Below are 9531 nucleotides of genomic sequence, written 5' to 3'. Positions count from 1 at the left end.
CGGTTTTTACAATTTATAATTGGAGTTTACAATTTATGCCATGGTTTTACCCTTTGGCTAGGTACAGAGTACACGATTTCTTATAGTTGTATGAATACATTGGTTTTTACAATTTATAATAGGATTTTACAATTTATTACGTTGTTTTACCCTTTGGGCTACAAAGTAGAGAAAAAACCCATTTAGGTCGTGCATTATTATCGTTCGAGGAGAAATCGGTCATTTAGTTAATTGTAGTAATCCATTACACCTTCCTTCCAAAAAGGAGGTATATTGTACATCCGTAAACGATATACCTTCTACATCATTGATTACGTGTTTGTGTATCATTACATATCATTGAAAATTACATTAGTTATAAAAGTTATACATTATAAGATTATACATTTTATAGTTATACATTTGAGTACATAGTGAATATAGTAGGTTAATGGTTAGTATTACATATAGTTTTTTTTTTTTTTTTTTTAAACATTTAAAATTATTGATTAGTATAGATTAGTATTTAACATCAACTACAATTTATATATCTATTATTATTATTTTTTTTTTCATAATTTTTCAATTACAATATATATCTTTTCATCAAGACACAATACAATATATATATAAGTTTTTTTTTCAAAGTACAATTACAATATTTTTAAGTAATGAATTACAATATTTTTTTTTTTTAAAGTACAATTACAATTTATTACCATAGATAATATCTTCAGTTAATTTAGAATCTATAACAAAAGGAACTTTACCATTTTTAATGATTGACCGTGTCACAATCTTATTAATTATTATTAATCATAATCTACTTGACGCTGGTGTGTGTGTCCTTGAGCTCGGTGTGAGAAAAGACAAGTCCTGCCTTTCCTAGAACCATGGGGAACAACACCTTCGTCTTCATTAAACGAGGTACGAGCAATTTATTTTTCGAGGAAAGCCAGACTTGACCAAGACAGGGCCATACCAGTTCGGTGTGAAGAGAGACAAATCCTGTCTCCCTTAGAACTTTTTAGGCACAGCCTAGTCTATGGTCTCGTCTACGGTGTAATCCATGTTGGGTAGCACCCCCGTGATTTGTGATATTAGAAAATCTTTGTCTTGGATGGCTATGACAATTGCCATGCTGGTATTGTATGGTCTTAGCTTACTAAAACGATCCCTAAATGCAGCCTTAAATTGGGTTTCGGTACGTTTAAGGAAACTATCGGGAAAATCAATGGTATTTGCCTCTACCAATATATCCCAAAGTGTGCGCCTCATTTTATGTACAGTGCAGTTTTCAAATGCTATTCTTAACACTTTAGTGAAGTAATTTACTTTATCTGATGTATTTTTATATTCAAAAACCGAATCTAATAAGTTGTCCCCATCTATTGCGGAGATAACAAGTGCCATTGAAATGTTGTATGGTCGTAAGGGTCCATAAAGTTCCCTCATTAATTTTGTAATATCCTTTTCGATGCTTTTCAAATAATAGTCATCAAATTGTATAATTAGATTTGAGTTTACTCAGCTATTATGGTATTTAATGTATGTTTGGGCGCTTGAGGGTTGGTACAATTGTTTAAAGCAAGGTTTACTACTCGTTTCAAAAAGATTATACGGGGATTGCTCGTACTCATTGTAATGTCTAATGTATTAATTCTAATGTAAGTAGGAAAGGTTTCCATTACCTAAAACATTAAAACATATATTTTTAGAATCAAATGTTAGTGATACTTATATAATTACTTAATTTTATGTTAGTCACTATACTACAGTCTTTTTTTTGTTTTTTCTCTTATTGTTTTTCTTTTTTCTTAACCTAGGCATATCTTTAATTAAACGGTAAAATTTTATGGGTCTTAATCTATTAATTATATAATTTAAAACACAGCGGGAAGCAATTGTGTCAAAAATAGGATTATGATAATTCATGTGGGGGGGGTGTGTTTCTGTACACGTTAACTCGTGGGCTTCCCGTAGGTTCAGATCTCTTCCCCCCTTTTTTACTTCCCCCAAGAACTCATCGTAATATATCTTCCCGGTATCCATGTTTATAAGTTTCAAATTGAACCGCCCGTCATTATTATTATCCCAGGCGGTCATATTCAGATACTTGTAGATATTAGTCACTCCAAACTGTTTCAATATTTTATAATCATGGCTACCGTTCCAAAATACTACGATAGGCTTTCGTGAACCTTTATGCAAATATTTTGTAATGGAGGGTAACGTCATTGTTGAGGGCCCTGTTTGACACAACCCCTTGTTCAACTCGTTTAATAACGAGTCGAACGCTGGTTTGGTAGCTTTAAATCTATTACACTGCCTTATTAATGACTTGAGTTCCTTTTGAGTAGCTGGTCTAGGCGCACAATGTGTGGTTACTACTATCGGAAATCCCGATAGTTTCACAGGAATGTTGTTTTTGTGCGTCGACAGCAAACACCCTGACACAGCGATGTACTCACTGTGTGCTTTTGGTAAGAACTCAAAGTCAGCAACAATGATTTTTACGTTGGCACTAAAACAGGTTTTATTACATTATTACAGATATTATACGTGCATTGATCGTCCTTCACCGTGGTTATTTTAATATTTAAATTACTATGCTAGACTTATAAAACTACTTTCTATCTGATTTATTATTAATATTTTACATGGGTATTTCCTCGTCGGCGTGCACAGCTGGCCCGATCCTATTGGCTCGTGCTCGCCTTAAGCGATTATACTGTAATATATCGTTTATATATAGTACTACTAGAATTATCATTAGGTTAGCTACGCTGAGACCTAACAAAACGTATTCATAAATACTTTGTATAAATGGTACATGAAAAATATCGGCTTCTGCTTCGAGCTGTCTTGTTGACTTCCCGTTAGTTAAAAGATCACTAATTGAACGAGCTTGTGTGTGAAAGGCATTTAAAAAGTGGTTATTAAACCTTGAACTCATATATGTTGGTTCAGGCATAGAGAAGTTGGCAATAAAATCATTGTATCCTTCAGAAATAATTTCTTTTCCTGGTATTAATACATCTTGATCACTATAAGCTCTACAAGAAGAATTTAAACTTAGTATTCCATTGTTTTCTAATTGTATTCGATCTGCGGGACGATCTCCGCAAGCTATGAAAATAGTCTCACCAGATGAAATATACAGCCATTTATTTTTATTTGTAAATTTATAAAATATTGTACTAGTTATCCTGTTATAAAGGATTTTACAACTACTAGGTACTGTTCTTTGTTGTTTCAATAGTAAAAGCTCACAAACTTGCAAATTGCTGTAAGCATGGAGTGGATATAATTCATTGCATAATAAGAAATTTGAGCTTCTTTTACAGTTTAACTGATCAATTTTCTCGAATGTTGAATATCGTTCATGATTATTCGTTACAGCTATATAGTGAAATTTTGGCTTGATATACATACAAGTCTGGTTATTACAAATTGGCAAGGGAAGAATATGATATAAAATTAGCCGTTCCCTTAAAATTACAGGTAAGTTTATTTTAAATACAATTTTTCCATCGGCATAATAAATGATAATTTGTGATAATTTAATTGTTTCAGCTATGTGGTCAATACTAGTATCAAATGGAAGTTGAGTGTTTGGTCCTAATTGGTTTGCGATAACGACTAGTTGTGTTTGGAGTTCCTCAATACTTATTAGGCTAGAATGAAGCTGACCTAATCGTGCTAATTGTAGTATTTCAAATACGAGATTAGATTCGTATATGTATTGGGTTAATAACAATTCAATTTCGTCTACATTTCCTAGGCGAAATAGCTCCATCATACCTGTGGTAAAGACATCAACTGGAGGTTTTATTTGTGGTGGCAAAGTTTGACCAGGTTTGACACTCTGTGATATTTTAAATACTCTAGTATTTTGCGGTAAAGCAGTTTTGCCCCCATCTAGGTAATTTTTAATGAGTGATTCAGATTTTTCCAAGCAAATGTCGCTACAGAGCCCAAAGATAGTTTTTGCCGTTTTGACTAGGGCACCCCATGGAATAGAACGTCTAGACTTAGAATAGCCTACAGATTTCAAACTTAAGCCTATTTTTCGCCCGACTTCCTCGCGAATAAAATCTATTTTATCTGCTATAAAAGTACATCGTTGTGATAAGGTTTTATCATTGGTAGTAACATTGTTTACAGAATTCCATTCAAATGTTCGATTATCATAGTTTTTACAATATTCCCTTAACTCGGCGATACGTATTTTTAATTGATCTGCATTAGAATTATAATAACTTAAATCTAGGTATGCTGTAAGGTCGAAAGCTGTTTGTTGAACTCTCATCTCACCCAAACTTTCGTAAAGTAACCCCGCAGTGGTTAACAATCTGTCATCTTGATAAGGCGTGGTTGACTTAACTAGCTTAAAACCCATTTAGGTCGTGCATTATTATCGTTCGAGGAGAAATCGGTCATTTAGTTAATTGTAGTAATCCATTACAGTTTTATTGCCTAGACGGCCATTATTAGTTTATCTAACATTACTACATAGTACATATTTTTTTTTTTTTTTAATTCGAAATATACAATCTATGCCCTAGGCATAATAAGAATATGTGCTACAAGTAATTTTACATGTATAGGGTGAGGGAAGAAACCATCCAGTGATCGCACTTCCTTACTAGTACATATGAATATTATAAACGAATAAAGGTAATATCAATATAAAAAACAAATGATTGCATAGGTGTGACGTTATAAATTAATTAAGAGCAAAGTATGGAAAAATTAATAGCGTGTGTGTGTGTGCATAATTATAGTAGAAAATATGAACTACACACATCGTGTAATTTATAACATATTAGGAATATTATATAATATTATTATTATTATATTTAATTTTATTGGAATAAATATACTACAAATAATATATATATACATAATTACGTTTATTATTATACAATGAAGACATGAGGTTACAAAAAAAAAATGGATCACCAATTCAATTCCTCCGCGTCCCCGCTATCGCCAGTAGCATTTGGTTGAGGGTCACGTCGCATCCATCGTCGGACCAAAGGGAACTGGTAGACCCGACTAAGGGAGAAAGAGAGTATTAATGTTTGTGACCATCGTGAATAACGGTATGCTTACTGGAAGTTGACCATCTGGGTGTTGGTGGTGGAGACGGCGTCCCAGGGATGACGTCGACCGTTGACACTTGAACGAGTTGTCGGCACTGCCCAAGACGGGACTGGCGACCAAGTCCCGGGGGTCCATTAGAATCCATTGGAAATAAATCTGGCGACTAAAAAAATCACCACTAACGAAAAAAAAAACCAGAATTAAATATAATTTAATGAAGAACTGGTACGTACCAAGTTAAAGTTGGACATTGTCGACAGTGATGTATGTTCAATCGGCAAATGATCACTGGGTAAACGTCGAACAATAATGCTGATGTACACTATTTATTGAAAATGATAATCGATCACGCCATACGCGGGTGAATTATAGGGTCAAATGAGTATAGATATACATACCAGTAGTGCAGTATATGGTAATTAAAAAAAAAAGCAGACAGAATTATGATAGATATGATATGCATCCAAAGTGCGTGGCAAATAAATAATAGGTCACAAGATAATCCGGATAAAAAATGTGTAATTGTATTTTTTTGTGCATTATATTTTATTTTTGATAAAATGTTTAATTACATTAAGATCATTATAACTTAAATTCAAAATTAATGATAATAAATCATCACACAAATAATTTATCAAATTTACCAATAATATTATACTAATATAACGTACGATTAACTTGTACGATTGACCATTACAAAAAAGATTAGAGAATTCTATAGTCTTTTGTAATTTGTCAATGTTAACAAATTATTGAAATAAAATAAAAAATTCAAGTATTTAAAATTAAAAAAAACACAGCCTGACTGACAACTATAGGACAATTCATTTTTATTACTTAATTATAATGGAAACTAAAATAATGTTAAAATTAATATGTTTTAACGTAAAACATAGGTTTAGATTTTAAAATACCTGTTAAGAGATTGTTCCGTGTAAAGTAACTATGCCGGATTGACGATAAGCAATATTTTGTGGACAACTGATAAGGATCAAGAATAATGAAATGTTATATTATGTAGAAATAATTTTGACCATAAGACTATGTTATAATCTATGATTTTAATAAAATTGGTACGATAAATATACTATGTTCAGAAATCTTTCCTAAAATACTACACTTACTAAACAGTTATGGGGTTTTCATACACCGTCGTATGCGAACGACATTTTATCGGGTTTTCCAGTGTAATGAACTGTAGAGTCCAATACAAACACTATCTTAACAGTATACGAAATATAGTAATTAAATGATTTAGACTTTAGTAAAACAAATAAACTGCCAAGATAGATTTGATTCAATTTAATATATCACTTTTATAAACAGTACTTGCACGGGTAAAACAAGTAAGAGCAATTGAATACATACTCGCTGTTTCATTGGGGTTTTATAGTACAAGAATGCAAGCTAGCATATCCTAATACTTGTGGTAAACAAGTATTAACAACGTCATTTACATAGAATTGAGTGCAATGATAAAATGCTTAAATGCTACTAAGTATTACATCTTAATTAAAATCTACCCAAAACAACAGTAAGCAATAATGTTTTACACGTGCCATGGTCAATATTGTATCTCAAGGAGATCTGGCCATTACACCAGTCTTATTTTTATAGGTAATTATGATAACATTGAGTGTAAATATGAGAGTAATGTTATTATTTTTTACTGCTTGTGGTGGACAAGTCGGATCATAAAAATGAGCTGACAACGGTGGAGAATGACAACGTATGTCAGGTACAGAGTCTATTGTTTCTACTGGATTTGTAGGTATAACATAAGCAATGATGACAAATATAATTAAAATAATACAAAATAAAACAGTTAAACTAAAAGTGATATACAATAAAATATTATGAAAAGTTAAAGAGGAAAACAATGTGTCGTGTATGATGTCATCAGAGTATAAGTCATTAATATCCAAGGTGGATATTGAAATATCTTTTAAGTTAGTGAGTTCTATACAGTGGCGTAAAAAGGTCATTGAAGGCCCGTGTGCAGACTAATATGGGCCCTCCAAAAAAAGTAAATAAGCAGTGATAAAATATGATTTATCCTTATTAATGGTTAGGTTAGATTTATTGTTTATATTCTACTTACTTTTAAGCAAACTAGTAACATTTAATTTTAAACAAATAACATCTTGTAAACTATTTTAGGTAGGTACATTTAAATATTATAAAAGTGTGATACGTTTATAGAATAATATTCAATTAAACAAAATAAAATATATTATACTCATGTTGTAATGATCACCACAAAATAAAATCGTTCCACATTCATAACACCATAAACACTTATTTAATTACTTATTAAATAGTAGGTAATATGCAAATATTTATTAATGCATGATATAATATAACACAATTTTGTTTCATTTTAATAATTGTTCAAAAACTTATTATAAAGTATAAAAGATTCAACATTAATCAAATAAAAACACTGGAATTACTTGAGAAAATTTTTCCTCCTTGACTTTAAATTTGCAAAGTCGTTTATAATTTTGTCAATTTCAAATTCTGAGGTTTTTTCTCTTTCAATATTGAGAATTTCAATATTCGTAAGTCTGTCTTGTGAAATTGAGCTTTAAAAGATAGTTTTTTATGAGCTTAAGCTTAGAAAAAGAACGTTCGGCAGAAGCGACTGTAACTGGAATAGTCAGAAAAATTAAACACAGCGTAAACACGTCATGAAAAGACGATGCCAAGTCATGTTCGATTAAATATACTGTTAGCCTAACATTGTTAGGTCTCTAATATTATGTAACACAGATGTTGAGTTATTAACACAAAGACAATTTCTTAAACATAAAAGTTGATTTGTAATATCTGAACTTAAGTCATTCTTATATTGTATGTGTAAATCGTAGGATGCTTTAATTATAGTTCGTTCCTTTATTGTAGTAAGATTTAAGACCTTTAAACCTTTCTTTAAGCTGAAACAATGCCGTGTCCAGTGTGGGATAAAATACTTTAACTTTAAAATTGTCCTCAGTTATAGAAAGTCTTCGGTCACAATCAACTTCTTCGTGGTACCTAACAGCAAATCTATTACGTTTACAATTGAAGTTGAAAGGTATTTTCCATGCAACACAAAGACTTTTGGCGTCTTCTACAATGTTATTATTATAATTAGCTCGTAAATTAGTTAAATCTTCAATGGCATTATCAAGTTGAACAACAGCAAATTCTATATTGAAACTCATTAACTGGAGAGTTTTAGATACTACATTTAATGATCGTAATATCCGTTCCCAAAAACTTAAAATTAATACAAACTCAGGTGATTCGAGCTTCTTTTTCAAGGAACTACCTAAATTTTTTTCATCAGATTTATGAGACGTAAGTAGATTATGAGTAAGTGCTTTGATAATGTCAAAATATCGTTCCATTAATGCGAATACAGTGTCGTGGCGTGTTTTCCCATCGTGTTGGGCAGACTCTCTTTAAGGTTTTCTTTTGAATTTTTAATTCAACGTCTTTCCCTAAAGCTAGTAAAGCCCATCTAGGTGCACTTACACTAAAAAAGTTGTAAACATCTTGAACTATATTGAAAAATGTCTGAACGTTACTAGAGCTTTTTGACGCATCTGAGATCACTAAATTGAGGTTATGAGCACAACAATGTACATATTAAGCGTTGGGAAAATCCGATCGAATTAAAGTTTGAACACCTGAGTGCTGTCCGCTCATAACTGCTGCACCATCATACCCTTGCCCGAAACACTTATTGACACTAAGACCAAACGTCAATAACGTTTGACGTAAAAGGTTTGCATAGTCAACAGCATGATGTTTATCAAGTACAAAAAATCCCAAAAACGATTCTTTGATTTCAATTTTCTTGTTTTCGTAGTTAACTAATACATAATGTATAATAATACTCACTTGGTCAACTTTTTTAATATCTTGAGTAGAATCCAGTATTATTGAAAAACCACAAGATTTTCTGATGTCATCACAAATTATTTCACGAACTTTATTAGCTAATATTTCAATTATCTCATTTTGTATTAATGGACTTAAGTACTTGATTTTGTGTTTAGGATTACTCACTAGATTATTTAAAATTGGATCAAATTCCGCTAATAAATTAACAGTACGTAACAAATTTCCTTCTGAACACTTTTCTAATGATCCAATTTTTCCTCTATGCTCTCTTAAGGCAGTATTTCCCGCTGTTAATGATAATATGATTTTAATCAAATGTAGTAAATATTTCTCCAAAATGTAGCCTCTTAACTATATTGCATTTCTAATTCCTTATCTATCGTCCTATTTTTCACCCATATGATCCGCATATTTGTTGATTCTAAGTGTTGAATTGATATTTCATGTCGATGAATGCTTTGTGAAAATGTTTCCAATCATCGATTCCATTTATCCATTCAGACTTAAAAGAAGTACTTTTTCTATTAGCAAACAACCAACATGATTCACAAT

The sequence above is a fragment of the Adelges cooleyi genome, unplaced genomic scaffold (assembly GCF_023614345.1).
Source record: "Adelges cooleyi isolate 19-005CV unplaced genomic scaffold, UGA_ACOO_1.1 ACOO_flye_CR_arks_rails_tigmint_CR_PRNA_793, whole genome shotgun sequence".
NCBI classification, from domain to species: domain Eukaryota; kingdom Metazoa; phylum Arthropoda; class Insecta; order Hemiptera; family Adelgidae; genus Adelges; species Adelges cooleyi.
The sequence above is the reverse complement of the archived record's forward strand: the minus strand, read 5'-3'. Positions refer to the sequence as shown.